The 14,725-nt window shown below is 53.7% G+C and overlaps 1 protein-coding gene across 4 annotated transcripts in view; it reads left to right on the top strand.

Annotated features, from left to right (window-relative positions):
• The first annotated feature begins 302 nt into the window (after window positions 1-302).
• Window positions 303-14,725, top strand: part of APBA2 (amyloid beta precursor protein binding family A member 2) — a 211,836-nt gene continuing 197,413 nt past the window's right edge. For 3 of the 4 annotated variants that reach the window (XM_032259930.1, XM_032259928.1, XM_032259926.1), the window contains exon 1: window positions 303-597. The gene's annotated coding sequence lies outside the window, so the exon portion shown is untranslated. The remainder of the gene's footprint in view (window positions 598-14,725) is intronic. The other variant, XM_032259931.1, reaches the window with a different exon arrangement.

Here is a 14,725-nt window from a genome sequence, read left to right as displayed (position 1 = left end):
TCTACCCGCAGGACCAGACCCCTGCAGCTCCCCAGCCCGCACGGCCGGGACACGCCCGGGAATCTGTGTGCTCCCCAGGGCCCGGGGCGTTCGAGGCGCCGCGCCTTCCAGCATCTGGGCTCCAGCCCCGGTCCTGGAGACCCGCCCGGCGGACCCGCGTCCCACCCGCCCCGCCGACTGTTCCAGCGCCGGGGCCAGGGTGCGCAGGGCCTCGCGCACGCCCGGCACGGACGCATCTTTGTCTTCCCTCTCTTCCCGCCGCGCGATGTAGCCGGGAATCGTTTTCCGGCCCCGGTGTGCCCGGCGGGGGTGAGGCGTAAGCGGCCGGGGCGGGGGCGCGGGCTCCGCAGCCGCAGGCCGGTGCGGGGTGCGCCCCGCGGCCGCGCCGCGTGCGCCCGGCAGAGGCGGCCCTGCGTGCCGTACGCTGCGTCCGGGGCGCGCCCGCCGATATTTGAGAAGCTATTCAGCTTCCCGGGCTCATCAGCAGTCGCGGTGTCGGCTCGGCGCGGGCTCACAAAGAGCTCGGCCTCGCGGACCGAGCGGGCGGCGGCGAGGCGGGGACGGCGGCGCACCCGGACATTCCCGCGCCCTGGACAGGTGAGCCGGGGCCTGGGCTGCCAGACTCGCCGGGGCGGCAGCAGGGGCCGCCCGGGACGCCGCGGGGACCGGGACGCGTGGGGGGCGGCGCGGAGGTTGCGGCCCGAGCGCTGCACTCCGGCCTCGGAGGGGGGCCCGGGCGGCCGTTGCTGGGGTCTGGGGGGTGCAGCCCGGCGGCCCCACTCCTCTCGGACTGTCCCTTCGCCCTCCCACGACCGGCGGGCGGATGCAGCGGGGACCGGGCGGCGGCTCTCGCATCCTTGGCGGGGAGCACCGGGCGCCGGCGAGAGGCGCTGCTTGCGGGGTGGGGGTGGCGCCCGCTCGGGTCCCGCGGGGCTGGCCGGGCCGCTGGTGCATTCCCTGGCCTTGCCTGGCGCCGGCACAAGTCCCCGTGCCCGGCGGCAACGACCGAGTTTGGGGTCGCCTCGGGGTTCGCTGCCAGGGAGAACCCGAGCCCGAATCTTTGCCCTCTTCCCTTTCCCTTTCTAATAACGCCCAGAGGGGAAAACTTCTCAATTAAACACCCCGTGGCTCCTGGGCTGCAGGTGCCGGGCTGGGGGCGGGGCGCGGACCTGCCCCGCAGCGGGGCCCCTTCCCCACGGCAGGCGCTGCCTGGCAAGGCTGCTGGCAGGAGGTCTGGCCAAAGATGCTGAAGGAGAACATTGACGCCCCGGTCCCCAAGCAGGGCTCCACGGGACGGGCAGAGGGCCTCGGTGTGCCCAGGCGGGGGGCGAACTTCCTTTCCCCAGGGCCGTCTCGGAGGGAGGGTGAGGGGGGGATGCCCACGAGGGGCCTGCCCTGCGGGACCCCGGTGGAGAGCAGAGCCTTAGAGGGGCCTGCCAGTCTTAACTTAGTATTTACTGGCAGAAGGAAGTCTTAATTTTTCAGATCTATTCAGATACGACTTGGCAAGCACCAGACTTAAATCTATGGTTGAGTGCAGTCAGCTCCTAAATGGGCATGCGGAGGGTGAAGCACCCCAAACTCGGCATCATGTGTCTGGCAGTTTGTTTTTGGGCTACACTGCCTCTGGCCTCTTCAACCTCCTGTGCCTCCTTCTGTTTGTTTGTTTTTTCCTATTTTCTGTCCTCTTTGAGAAAGGACAGAGGTTTTAGAAATGACCTGAGAGCTTTGCACTTTGAAGTGGGACAAGTTTTACTAAGGTGCAGCTTGGCAGGTGCCAGGAGCCTGCAGGTGGCTTTTTCTCACGCCTCTGGGTCAGGGTCCCTCCAGTGAGGTGAGGCAGGAGTTTCTCCTCTCCCAGGAGTGGCCACTATGCAGGGGACGCAATCTGGGTTTCCCAGTCTGGGGCGTCCAGGATGCCCTGCTCTCTGTGCTGATTCCTGGTTGACCATGGGGGCTGCCTCCCCCTGCAGCCTGGGCTGGAGAGGGTCTCCTGAGCCTAGGATTTGCGGGGCAGGAGGGCTGATGTGACACGGTCGTGGAACCCGCTGGGGCTCCCGCTGGTGTCCAGGGCATGAGTGGATAAAGCTGGAGCTTGTGGCTATGTGCTCGAGGGCCTCCCTTGGTGGGCGCTAGCAGCACTGGCAGGGGGGCGCTTGCAGTGGGCTCCATGTCTGGGCTGGTACTGGCACCTGCGATGGGTTACTGAGTCTTCCCTCTCATTTGTTAGGAAGTGTGGTTTGTGCCTTTCCCCACTGTTGGGCTCTTGGGCCCCTGGGGTCCTGGGCTGGGAGAAGCTGCAGGCTGAGTCCCGTGGGTGTGAGTGTGTGTGAGCAGGAGATGTGGGGTGGGCGCCGGAAGGAGGTGGAGCTGGTGAACATCAGCTCCTCATTCTCTTCCACCTTGCTTGTTTTCTTGGACACCCTAGACCCAAGTTGTGGCCTGCTAGTTAACTTATTTACATAACCTTCTTAAGTAGTTCTAACCTTTTTTTTTTTTTTTTTTTTAAACAAAATGTTAGTTTCACAGGCATAATTGGTGGGGATGGATTGTGAAATGGAGGTGTGTAAATACCCAATTTGCCAACTGAGCTAAGAAATACTGGATAAAAATAAGAGATAATTGTAAAAGACACTGATCACACCCCTGGAAGCTGAGAGGCGTGATAAGACACCTTGATTTTTCCTAGACAAAACTGAGAGGAAGTCAGAGGAAAAACAGTTGATGGTGAGGTTGGCATCAGGCTGGGCTTTGTTTGGATTGGGCCTTGGTGGCCGAGGTGAGGGCTGTTGGAGTGGGGACGGTGGGGTCTGAGTCTGGCTGTAGAGGCCCCATCCAGGCCTCAGCTCCTCTCTGGCGCTCCTCGCTGTCCTCTGCCATGAATACCTGCCCTGGTGACTCAACAGGTATGGGCCTCAGTTGCGACCATGGTCTGAAGTCTTGGGGAAACCTTGACTGTCCCGGGGAGTCAGAGAGGGCTGGTGGTCGGTGGGGATCGAGACCCTGAACACACCCCTGGCTGGCCTTGAATGTCTTCCGGTACAAGTGGCAGAGATCGCATGCCCTGCCTTGCAGCCTGGTCCTTAGAGAAGTGGAGAGAGCTCAGGGCCTGGGCGGTGGTCCTGGCTGCGCCACTCACAGGCTGTGTGCCTTCCCCACACAGTGTCAGTTCCTCACCCTTGCCAGGTGGCCATGAGGACTGCGGACGTGGCCACTGACCACCAGGCAGGCCTCCCCAATGTAGGTCAAGCTTGAGACGGTTCCTCACCAGAAGTCAGCCTGTGTGCCTGGTGGGGGTTGGGGGGTGCTCTTTGTTCCCTTGGATGGTGGTTGGGCCGAGCGCCCAAGGGAGGCTTCTCTGGCTCCTTCCCTTCCCTGAGTTCCTCCCTACCCCCCCCCCGCCGCCCACTGCCTGGGTTGGGTCCAGCTCGTGTCTCAGAGCAGCCTGCTGGCACAGGCTGAGTCAGCTGTCGTGGGCACCGTCTTTTCTCGCCTCTCCTGAATCCAATTCTCCCCTCTCTCCCTGTCTGGACAAACAAGGGAGCCAGGGGAGGTAGGTGACCTCAAGGTCCTGCAGCCAGGCTCTCTCTGTGGAACCCTGTGTACTGGTGGGGTGCTGTTACCGTGTACATTATTATTTCTGTGCTGGCTGTGAGGTTTCCCAGATTGGGCTGTGGGGTACCCCTAACTCGGTGGGTTGGCCCAGGCCAGGTGTGTCACTTTTGCCCAGGCCTTCAGTGGCTTTCCAGTGTCCCCTCTGCATCCATGTTACTCAGCTGAATTTTCTCAAGTTACCCCCCTTGCTCCCAAGCATGGTCTTTCCAGGCTGCCCCGGCTCCAGGCAGACAGGCTCACTGCCCAAATCTGCTCTGGGTTGTCCCCACCCCATCCTCGCCTGTCATCTTGGCCTGTGTCCATCCTGGGGAGTCCCAGCTGAATGCGGGCTCTTTCCCTCTTATCCCTTGGTCCTCAAATTAGCCAGGCCACTCTTGCCCCAGGGCCTTTGCACCTGCTGTTCCCACCCCCTTGGCATGAGCCGCCCCCAGATGTCCAGCTGGCCGGCTTTCTCACTTACTGCTGGCTCCCTGACGGCCCTACACAAATTAGTGTTACTTCCCCTTTTCTTGTTAACCTTGCTTTGCGTTTCTCCTTAGTACTCACCATTCAGTGTGTAATTTATATGCCTATTGTCTATCTCTTACAACTCAAATGTCAAAGAGTTTGTTTACCTCTGGATCCCCAGTAGCTAGAGAAGTGCCCGGCACTCGGTAGAGCCTTAGCGCTGTAGTTGGATGAGCGAGTGAACGAAACACGGGAGCACTGCTCTTCCTTGCAGCGCATGTCCTGCTCCCTGCTCCTCCTTTCCCCGAGTCCCTGAGCTGAAACCGAGCTGCGTTCACATTTGGATCCTTCTAGACTGTAGCACAGACCCTGACTCAGCGCGCAGTCAGGAAAGCGCTGCAGAGTTGTACGGGGCAACGCCAGTTTCACGTGGGCCAGAGGAGAACATGGTTGGGAAGGTAACCAGCCCAAAGAATACGCTTTCTGATTCTGCACTAAGATTCCTTTTTGGATTTTCAGTTATTTGGGTTCTCTGCACCCAGGTGGTCCCTGCTGCCCAAGCCAGCTCTGCGTCTCCCTGCAGTCACCTTGGATATGGATGGGCTTTGGAAGGAGGCACCCATCCCCCCGCACACAGGTTCCCTTCCTGCTCCGTGTGGATCTTTCCAAACTTGTCTCGTACCTAACGTCAGACTCTGTCCCAGGGCTCCCAGCCGCTCTGCTTTCCCTTCCTTCCACAAGCCTCCTCTTGCCTGAGTCCCTCCTGCCTGTGTCCTGGCCCAGGGCCCCAGGGATTAGTGGCAGGGCCTGGCTGGAGAAGACGCTTTGGTTCTATGAGAAAGGGACTGGGAGGTCGGAAAAGAGGATGGGATCTGGAGTAACAAGAGCTCAGTCCCAGCCAGGCCCTGCCACTAATCCCTGGGGCCCTGGGCCAGTCACCTGGCTTGAGAGTCTTTCTCAGCATCTGTAATACACACGAGGCCTCTTGCCTGGGGTTGTTTTGAGGCACAAACGAGATGTAAGGTACTTTATGACAGCAAGGGCTCCGTGGTGTGGCTGCGTGGGCTCCGGCCTGTGCGACTTCTCTTCTTGTACTGAGAGTTTTAAGGGCCAGGTTTGTGAGTTACAGCTACGGCCTAGTGAGAGAACACAGAGGAGGCACGTCATAAACTCTAAGGGGCTGTTTTAATGTAAGGCGCTACGCCTGTTGTTTTGTGTTTCAAGGATCAAAATTAAGAGAAAAAATATGTGGTTGAAATTCCTCCATTGAATGACTGTGAACATAGTTTCATCTCTAGAAATTTTCTGGAAAGTCAAGACCTCCAACACTTGAAGGTGGTTTTGATGGTGAAACCACTGGAATAAAACACAGATCATCGGCGGTCTTGTTTGTTGAGTTCCATCCCTCTTTGTCATTTTAAATGATTTCCTGACAGCGTGTCATGTCCTTTTTTTGTTTTTTTTGTTTTTTTGAGACCAGGTCTCACTTTGTCGCCCGGGCTGGAATGCAGTGGCGCCATCTCAGCTCACTGCAACCTCCGCCTTTCGGGTTCCAGCGATTCTCCTGCCTCAGCCTCCCAAGTAGCGCACCCACTGTCACGCCCAGCTACTATTTTTGTATTTTTGGTAGAGACAGGGTTTTACTATGTTGGCCAGGCTGGTCTCAAACTCCTGACCTCAGGTGATCCACCCATCTCGGCCTCCCAAAGTACTGGGATTACAGGCGGGAGTCATCACGTCTGGTCACGGGTCTTAAGTTTGCTTGAGGAGGCTGAGGACAGGCAGCTGTGGGTTGCCTGAGAATGCTGCTGAGATGGGGCAGTGCTGGCCTTTGGGCCTGAGCTGGAGAGTATGAGGCCCATGTTTCCTCCCTGTCTCCTGCTGGGGCCCATTTTGTATCAGATTTGTTTTTAACGGGGTGGGCATGATAGGACTTATGACCACTGGTGGGCACGTACAGGGGCTGATTTTCAACATGTGCTGAGAGAATCTGATGGCCGGCATCGGAGAGTCATGGAAATGCCACAGATAACGTGGGCCCTTCGCAGGGCTGGGAGAGCGTCCAGGGCCTGCCCTCCAGGAAGAGGCTGACATGGTTGGTGGGGCACCAGGGTGCTTTCACATGTTGCACTTGAAGCCAGTGTGGCTTCTTAGCACTTCTTTTCCCTGCTATCAACTGGGCAGGGAGACAGTTGGTTCTGAAACTCTCAGGCAGAGGCAGTTCTGAGCAAACTCTTATTAGTAGATGGTGAGTCAGAGAACACTACTGACATTTAGAATTTTCAGTTGAGATACATGTGTACAGTCATGTGTCACATGACGAGGTTTTGGTCAATGATGGCATGTATGACAGAGGATCCATAAGATTGTTATGGAGCCAAAAAATTCCTATTGCCTAGTAACATTTTTGTAAAGTTGTAGTGCAGGTTACTTTATTTATTTATTATTATTATTATTTTGAGACAGAGTCTTGCTCTGTCACCAGGCACCAGGCAGGAGTGCAGTGGTGCGATCTCGGCTCACTGTAACCTCCACCTCCCAGGTTCAAGTGATTCTCCTGCCTCAGCCTCCCGAGTAGCTGGGACTACAGGCACACGCCACCACGCCCAGCTAACTTTTGTATTTTATTAGAGATGGGATTTCACTATGTTGGCTGGGATAGTCTTGATCTCTTGACCTTGTGATCTGCCTGCCTCACCCTCCCAAAGTGCTGGGATTACAGGCGTGCGCCACTGCGCCTGGCCCAGTTACTTTAAAAAAAATTTAATGTAGCTTAAGGGGACAATGTTTACAAAGTCTGCCCTAGTGTACAGACAGACTTACCCAGCATCTTCCAGTGCTGCAAGTGCCATTCATGGTAAGTACCTAGACAGGGGTACCGTGTTTTATCTTTGTACCATATTTTTACCATGCCTTTTGTGTGTTTAGATACACACATACTTACCATTGTGTTACACTTGCCCAGAGTATTCAGCACAGTAACATGCTGCCCAGGTGTGTAGCCTCGGAGCAGTGGCCTGCGCCCCATAGCCAAGGTGGGGAGTAGGTTTGTATAAAGTATGCTCTGTGATGTTTGCACAATGATGAAATTGCCCAATGACAAATTTCTCAGAACACATCCCTGTCATTAAGCGACGCATGATTTGTGTGTGTGTGTGTGTGTGTGTGTGTGTGTGTATAGTTTTTTTATTTGGTTGGTTTTACATTCCTAGAATTGACTCCCCAGCAGGGCAGCTCTAAATATGAATTGCTCCGAACTGTTGTATGCATTGTTAATTTAATAAAAAAGTACAGTTTATGGTTTCCAGCAATTGGTTTGATTGTCAACTGTCTTGGAAAAATCCATTGTTTCAAAAATAGAAAAGCCACTAATTGAGTGAACTCATGCATTTAGGGATGGTGGATGTCTCAGGTCTGTCTGGAAGCAAGTGTGTGCATTGTGCAAATAAAACCCGGTTTCTGTTTCTCAACCCTTTGGTGTAATAAGCGAGCCATGTGCTCTAGCATCTGTTTGTATTATGTGGAGCTGGTGGCAGCTGTCACAGGTGTGATGCGTTGGGGCCAGGCATGTGTTAGGAATTGGAAGCTCTGGGAAGCCAGGCCCTCCCTCCATGAGCGAGCCAGCTGTAGAGCGTCACTGCTCAGAGTTTGACTCATCCCAAGAAGGGCACGTGGAGATCCGTGCCTCCTTCCTCACCTGCCACTGAGTTACTGTGGATGGAGATGAGATGCATGCAAGTGTTCTGCTATAGTAAAGCATTCGGTCAGTGCAGTCACCAGGGTTGGGGTGTATGTGTGTGTGTGTGTTTTCTTACCAACTTGACTGCTGGGTTTCAGATACCTGGCAATTCCTTTAGCCTCTTAACTGGTTCTGGCAAGTGAGCATGAAAGCTGTCAGCAGAGTGATGAATGGACTGAGTTTGGCCACAGGTCCTGCACTGCCGACCGGGCCTGACTGCTAGATTCTGAGCCCCTGAGGCAGGACTGAGTGGGTCACATTGATGGCTGATTCCCTAGGGAATGGCACTGGCGAAGTCGAGGTTTGCCTGACCCACAGCCTGTACTAGAAACGCCTTTCTTTTGTGCATGTGTTGTGAAGATTCTGCCCGAGAACTTTCTCCACCCTTGAGTCCTCAGGTTCAGGTACCTGGAGAGGAGCTTGCCATCTTTCCGCAGGTTGTATGTGCAGTTGCTGGGGAAGACGTCTTTGTGCTCTCTTGGGTTAGAGACTTGGGGAGCAGAAGCCCCTTCAGACCAAGAACTTCTGACTGTGCCTTTCCCTTGGGCTTTCACAGATTTCAGCTTCTAAATTAATTGCATTTTATTAAGTAATGGTTTTCTTCTTGATCACAGGCGTTCTGTGCTTAATCAGCACTGAGGACTGCCACTAATTCAGTTGATTTGAAACACCCAGAGGCGGCCTCACGTCCAACTTGTCTTGACTTCGTTTGGGGAGCTGCCTTGGGGGACTGGCAGCATTCCCACCCCTCACATTGGCAAACCTGGCCTAACTCCTTTTATGTGTTGCTCCTTTTATCCATCAGCTAGGATGGTTTATCTATAATGGAAACAGCTGTGTGGGACACTAACGTGGTAGGTCTCACCTTGCCTGTCATTCACCTCTCGGTCCTTTAACAGTCAGGGGCTGTGCAGTGGTAGAAATGGGGGCAGGTACCTTTCACTTTTCTTACCCCTGAGTCCCTTTTCCTGGAGCTCTGTCCACCCATCCACCCACCCATCCATCCACCCATGCACCCAGTAGGTATTTTCTGAGCAGCTACCGTTATTCCAGCTTTCTTGTTCCCAGCTTAGAGCTGGTGGGATTAGGAGGGAGGGCATGGAAGGCGCTTTTGGAAAATGTGCAATGGCATCAGAGCCCCATTCTGGCTCTGGGTCCAAGGCCCTCCTAGAGAGGCGCAGCCTGGAAGATGTGAGAGCCCCATGGTAGGTTGGGGTGGTCCCTGGACCCCATCCTAGAGTGGGTGGGTTTGCCCCTTCAGACCCCAGGACAAAAGAGCCCTCCAGGCAGAAGGGCCAACCTGGAGTGGGGCACCCTGGGCACAGGGAGGGCCAAGTTTTTGGCAGGAGGACTGTGTGGTTTGGGCAGGTCAGAGCTGGAGATGGGGGTGGGAGGGCAGTTCCTGACCATTAGGAGCTTGGTGGCCCTGGGGAGTCCTTTCAGCGAACTCTCGGAGAGTGATTTCTGCAGCCGGCTTTTCTAGCGGACAGGTCAGTGTGGGAGAAGGAAGTGGTCAGGGGCGTGTTCAGGGACGCACTCAGAGGTCAGGGGAGGGTGCAGGGAGGTGCGGCATGGGTTGGAGAGGGCCTCAGTGAGGATGCAGGAGGGTGGCGGGGGCAGGTGTCTGGCCAAGGCAGTGCCTGCGTCATGGTGCGGGGGGGGCTCCGGAGCCAGCTCCCTACTGTGTTCTGTGGGAGGCGGTGGCTGCTGCCAAGTCCCAGCCTTGCTAGTGCGGACGTTTAATTTTACCCTTTAGAGATTTACAGGATTTCTAGATTAAATTGTCCCGTTCTTCTACAAGAACGACAAAATCCATGACAAACCATTCATCACGTTATTAATTTGCTCACCCAGCATTAACCTGTGGAGCTCCGCTGACTTACCCTGGGCACACAGGGAGGGCTGGGTCTTTCTGGCAGCTCCAGTGTGAAGGGGTGCGGTGGCAGCGCATGTGTGGCCTCCCTGCCCACCACGTGTCTGGCCTCAGCCTGGCTGGGCATGCAGGCTATCCTTACGGGGCTCCTGGTGGCTTTCTGGCCCTGTGTCAGGAGAGGGGACTGCAGAGGGCTTGGGAAAGGGAGTAGGAGCAGCAGCGCTGCAGGGTGATAGGCTCCAGAGGCCTCTGCAGCAGTGGTGGTGGGGGGTTTTGGGGAGACATTAGGGTGCCTCCTGTCCTTGGCCTGGATATACCCGGGCGCCTGCAGCCTGGGGCCCTGGGGGCTGCTGGGTCAGAAACATCTCTTACCTGATAATGTCAAGCATCAGAGGTCCCTGTTTTTCGGGTAGGTTGCTGTATCTTTCGGAGCTGCAGTCAGTCTGTTTTTCTCACAGGCACGGTGTGGAGGTGGGGGGCAGTATTCCTTCCCGTGAGGCCCATGTCCCCCTCATTATCCCCGTCTACGGGGATTGCACTGAATGATGGCTGAGACTGCTTTTGTTACTTTTAAGCGCCATAACTGAAAAGGCTTTCTACTCCTTAGGCTTCTTAGAAATCTGATTTGAAGGTTGGGGGCAGTGGTTCATGGTGTAGTCCCAGCACTTTGGGAGGCCAAGGAGGGAGGCTCGCTTAAGCCCAGGGGTTTGAGACCAGCCTGGGTAACATAGGAAAATCCCATCCCTACAAATAATAGAAAAGCAAGCCAGATGTGGTGGCTCACACGTGTGATCCTGGCTACTTGAGGTGGGGGATCGCTTAAGCCTAGGAGGTTGAGGCTGCAGTGAGCTATGACCGCACCACTCTACTCCAGCCTGGGTGACAGAGTGAGAACCTGTCTCAACAAGAAAATACCTGATTTGAAAGAGAGAGCTCTGTTTGATGCGGGGGTTGGGGGAGGAAAGCACCTCTGTGAGTAGAACTTTCTGTCATCTTGATGGTTTTAATCAGACATCCAATATCATGCTATGGTTCACATCAACTGATGTCTCAAACCTGCGTTCTTTCTTTATTATGATGTACAGAAACCAAACTCTGGTGTATTTAATATTGCACAGCAGAGTTCAAATGGTTATTGTTGGTGGCATCACCGCCTCGCTCACCCATCATGGTGTGGGGGCGGTGCCTGATTCTGGAGATGGGCTATCATTGTGCCGGCTGGGTCAGCAGTAGCTGCTTCCGCAAAGTCCCATAAAACCCATGTGTACTGCCCTTCAAATGACATCAGCTTCTAATCTCTGCAAGTAATAGAGTTTACTTTCCAGTGGCCACCCTTTGAAGTATAATTAGATTTGGTTTCAAGGAAGTAACTGGAGATATAACACATTAATTTGGGACTGATTTTTGTCCCACCCATCCAGTCCCTGACAGGGGCCCCCAAACTCTCAATCATGTTCCTTATTGGAAACTTTCAGGGTGACAGAGGCTTAGAGTCTATTATGGATGTTCAAGGTACATAATTCATGTCATCTGATTGCTTGGACACAGCTGGACCTCACACTCCAGCCCTGACACCAGAAACTAGGCCTCCATCTGCCAATGTCTTAGTGGAATCTATTTTAACAAATGACTCATCTTAAAATAATGCACTATGTAATCAACAAGAAAATGAGAGAATACTGAGTAGGAAAATGGCAAAAGACACGACACCACACACACACACACACACACACACACACACACACACACTCACTCTCTCTCTCTCTCTCTCTCTCTCTCTCTCTCTCTCTCTCTCTCTCTTGTACGTCCACTTAAGAGATGAAGAAGTCTTCCACTCCATTAGTCATCAGGGAGATGCAAAATGATTTGTAAATGGGACACCATTCCACACCCACCAAAATGGCTAACATCAAAAGAGCAGTAAAGGCAAGGTGCTTCAAATCCCAGCTCATGCTTGTAATCCCAGCACTTTTGGAAGCCAAGGCAGGTGGATCACATGAGGTCAGAAGTTTGAGATCAGCCTGGCCAACGTGGTGAAACCCTGTCTCTACTAAAAATGCAAAAAAATCATCTGGGCATGATAGTGGGCATCTTTAATCCAGCTACTCGGGAGGCTGAGGTGGTAGAATTGCTTGAACCCGGGAGGCAAAGGTTGCAGTGAGCCGAGGTCGTGCCACCGCACTCCAGCCTGGGTAACAGAGTGAGACTCAGTCTCAAAAAGAAAAAAAAAAAAAGGCAGAAAATAGCAGATGTTGGTGAGGATGTAGAACAAATGGACCTGTGATTGCTGGTCAGAGTAGAAATTTGTACAACTGCTTTGGGAAGTTTTTTTATAGAATTAACTAAAGCTAAGCATACATACACTCTATGATCAGCAGTCTCAATCCAAACAAAACGGAGTAAAATGGGCATATGGGCATTAGTGCCCTTCAAATGACATCAGGTTCTAATCTCTGAAACCTGTGAATGTTACCTTGTATGGTAGTGGTTTTGCAGATGTGTTTAAGGATTTTGAAATGAAAAGATTATCTTGAATTATCTGGTGGGTCCTAAATGCCATCCTCAAGTATTATACTAAGAGAGAGGCAGAGAACTGGGTGTGGTGACTCATGCCTGTGATCTCAGCACTTTGGGAGGTCGAGGTGGGCAGATCACCCGAGGCTGGAAGTTCAAGACCAGCCTGACCAACATGGAGAAACCCCATCTCTATGAAAAATACAGATTAGCCGGGTGTGGTGGTGCATGCCTGTAATCCCAGCTACTCGAGAGACTGAGGCAGGAGAATTGCTTGAACCCGGGAGGCGAAGGTTGTGATGAGCTGAGATTGTGCCATTGCACTCCAGCCTGGGCAACAAGAGTGAAACTCCATCTTAAAAAAAAAAAAGGGGAAAAAAAAGGGAGAGGTGGAGAGAGATGTGACCAAGGAGGCAGAAATTGGAGTGAAGCAGCCGCAGCTCAGGAAACACAGTAGTCAAGAGAAACTGGATAAGGCCAAGGCAAGGATTCTCCCCCAGTGCCTCTGGGGAACGTGGCCCTGCCAACACCCTGGTTTCAGCCCAGTGAAACTGCTTGCAGACGTCTAGCCTCCAGAACCGTGAGAGAAGAAATGTGCTTTCAGCCACCTGGTTTTGTGGTAATTTGTCACAGCAGCCGTTGGAAACTGATACAGCCATCAAGAGACACACAGAAGCGTTCATGGCAGCGTGATGGTAACTGCCAAAGTGCAAATTAACCAGATGGCCATCAGCAGCAGAATGGATCAGTAGTGCGAGGGTCTTCTCACAGGGCGGACCACACGGCAGGCTGAGAAAGGGCGCTCGGCAAGTGTGTGCCCCTGTGCCGAGGGGGCTTGCCACGTAATGTTGAGCCAAAAGCCCCAGATGCTGGAGTGTGCACTGCCTGATTCTGTGTCTGTGAAGGGCAACAGGCAGCTGTCCTGTGTGGAAGTCAGGCTGCCCTCGGGAGATGGTACTTAGAGGAGGCCTTTTGGAGGGAAGCCGAGCTTCCGGAGGTGCTGAGAACGTCCCCTTTCTCCATCTCGGCTTGCATGGGAAGGTTCCATTTATGCTATGGAACTTTATGTATATTTCAGAATAAAGTATAAAAACAGGGCAGTTCATCATCTTGGAGTTTTCAAGGTGAAATCTGAATGGAGTGAGTCATGGCTTCTTTTACTGCTCAACAATACTATCCAAATCGAGATGACGCTCAATTATGTGAGATCATTAAATTTTGCCATTACAACAAATGCTTCTAAATGTTTAGACGCGCACTGTGTTTTCTAAGTGAGATCAGGGTATGTAAACCCGGGTAGGACGCTAAGATCTGTATAGATTGGATTGGTGTGCGTAAGTTATCTGCAGGAAATGTATTTTTATTTCTGCATGTAAAAGAAGCGGTGCTTTGAAAGAGAACCAGACACAAGTAACCCAAGTGTTTAAGCATCAAATGGTATTGGCTGCAGTTGAGTGGGAAACCAAGAGATTTAAGAAGAGCAGTCAGGGAGATGCTGTGTGTGGAGAAACCCTCTGGGGAGCCCCATGTCCTCGTAGCCCAGAAGTTGTGGGTGGAGGTTCTATGGCACCACCTGGCCACCTGCCTCCCCAGGCAAGGGCCCAACCCCCCAGGTCTCCAGAGGTGCCCCCTCTCCCTTGCCCATGTTTCTCGCTGGCCCGCCTTGCCTTCCACCTCTGAACTCCTTCTCATTCCTGTGGACACCACTTCGGCCCTTCCCAGTAGCCGCCAGAGCTCTTGGTCTGGCTGTGAGCCCACCAGGATAGGGCCATGTTGCTGACTTCAGAGGAGAGAGACTCTTTGTCCGGTGACTGTTGACCTTGTAACCCCTAGCTTCAGGAGCCACCGTGTGCTTGCGTGAGCACAGCTGTGGCGTGGGTTCTTCTAAGGCTTCGTGGAAAGTGTTTTGCGTTGCGGCCGGTTGAGACTTTTGTATGCTAAGGGTGTCGTGTGTGCTCGGCCGTGCTCGGCCCTGCTCTGCACAGCTCATCTGTGCGTGTGAGCTCACTTCCTCCTCAGCCTCCCGCAGAGGCCCTGGGATACTTTGGTCTGGACACGTGCATTCCTGCAACTGTGCTATCTGCGGGCTGTTTCCGGTTCACAGGGCAAAGGGTGTAGACATGCAGAATGAGTATTTCGAGACCTTTGGGGGTGCCTCTGTGTGTTGGATCTGATCATAAAGTGGGGAATGTCTTTTTTAAAACTTTCATTTAGGTAGTAATTCAGTTTTATTTTATTTTGCAAAAGTAGAGATCTGTGATATACTAGGAGAAAACCAGACATTCCCCCCAGATAGTTTGCGATGCAGTGGTGTGAAGCATGGGAGAGTGTGTTGGGGGAGGCAAGGGAGAGGCGAGGCAGGGCAGGGATGGAGGGCTGGAGAGCAGGAGGCGAGGGACCCCCCGAGAGAGGACCTCAGTGTTGTGTCAGTTTCTTTCTAGGTGAGGAGTTGGAGGCCCAGACAGGAGGACTGGGCCATGGTCATGGGCTGCGGAATAAGAGCCTGTGTTTGCACCAGACCTTGACCCTGTGCCCGG

The sequence above is a fragment of the Sapajus apella genome, unplaced genomic scaffold, assembly GCF_009761245.1.
Source record: "Sapajus apella isolate SASKATOON/1434 unplaced genomic scaffold, GSC_monkey_1.0 scaffold113, whole genome shotgun sequence".
In the NCBI taxonomy this organism is placed as follows: domain Eukaryota; kingdom Metazoa; phylum Chordata; class Mammalia; order Primates; family Cebidae; genus Sapajus; species Sapajus apella.
The sequence above is the reverse complement of the archived record's forward strand: the minus strand, read 5'-3'. Positions and strand labels throughout refer to the sequence as shown.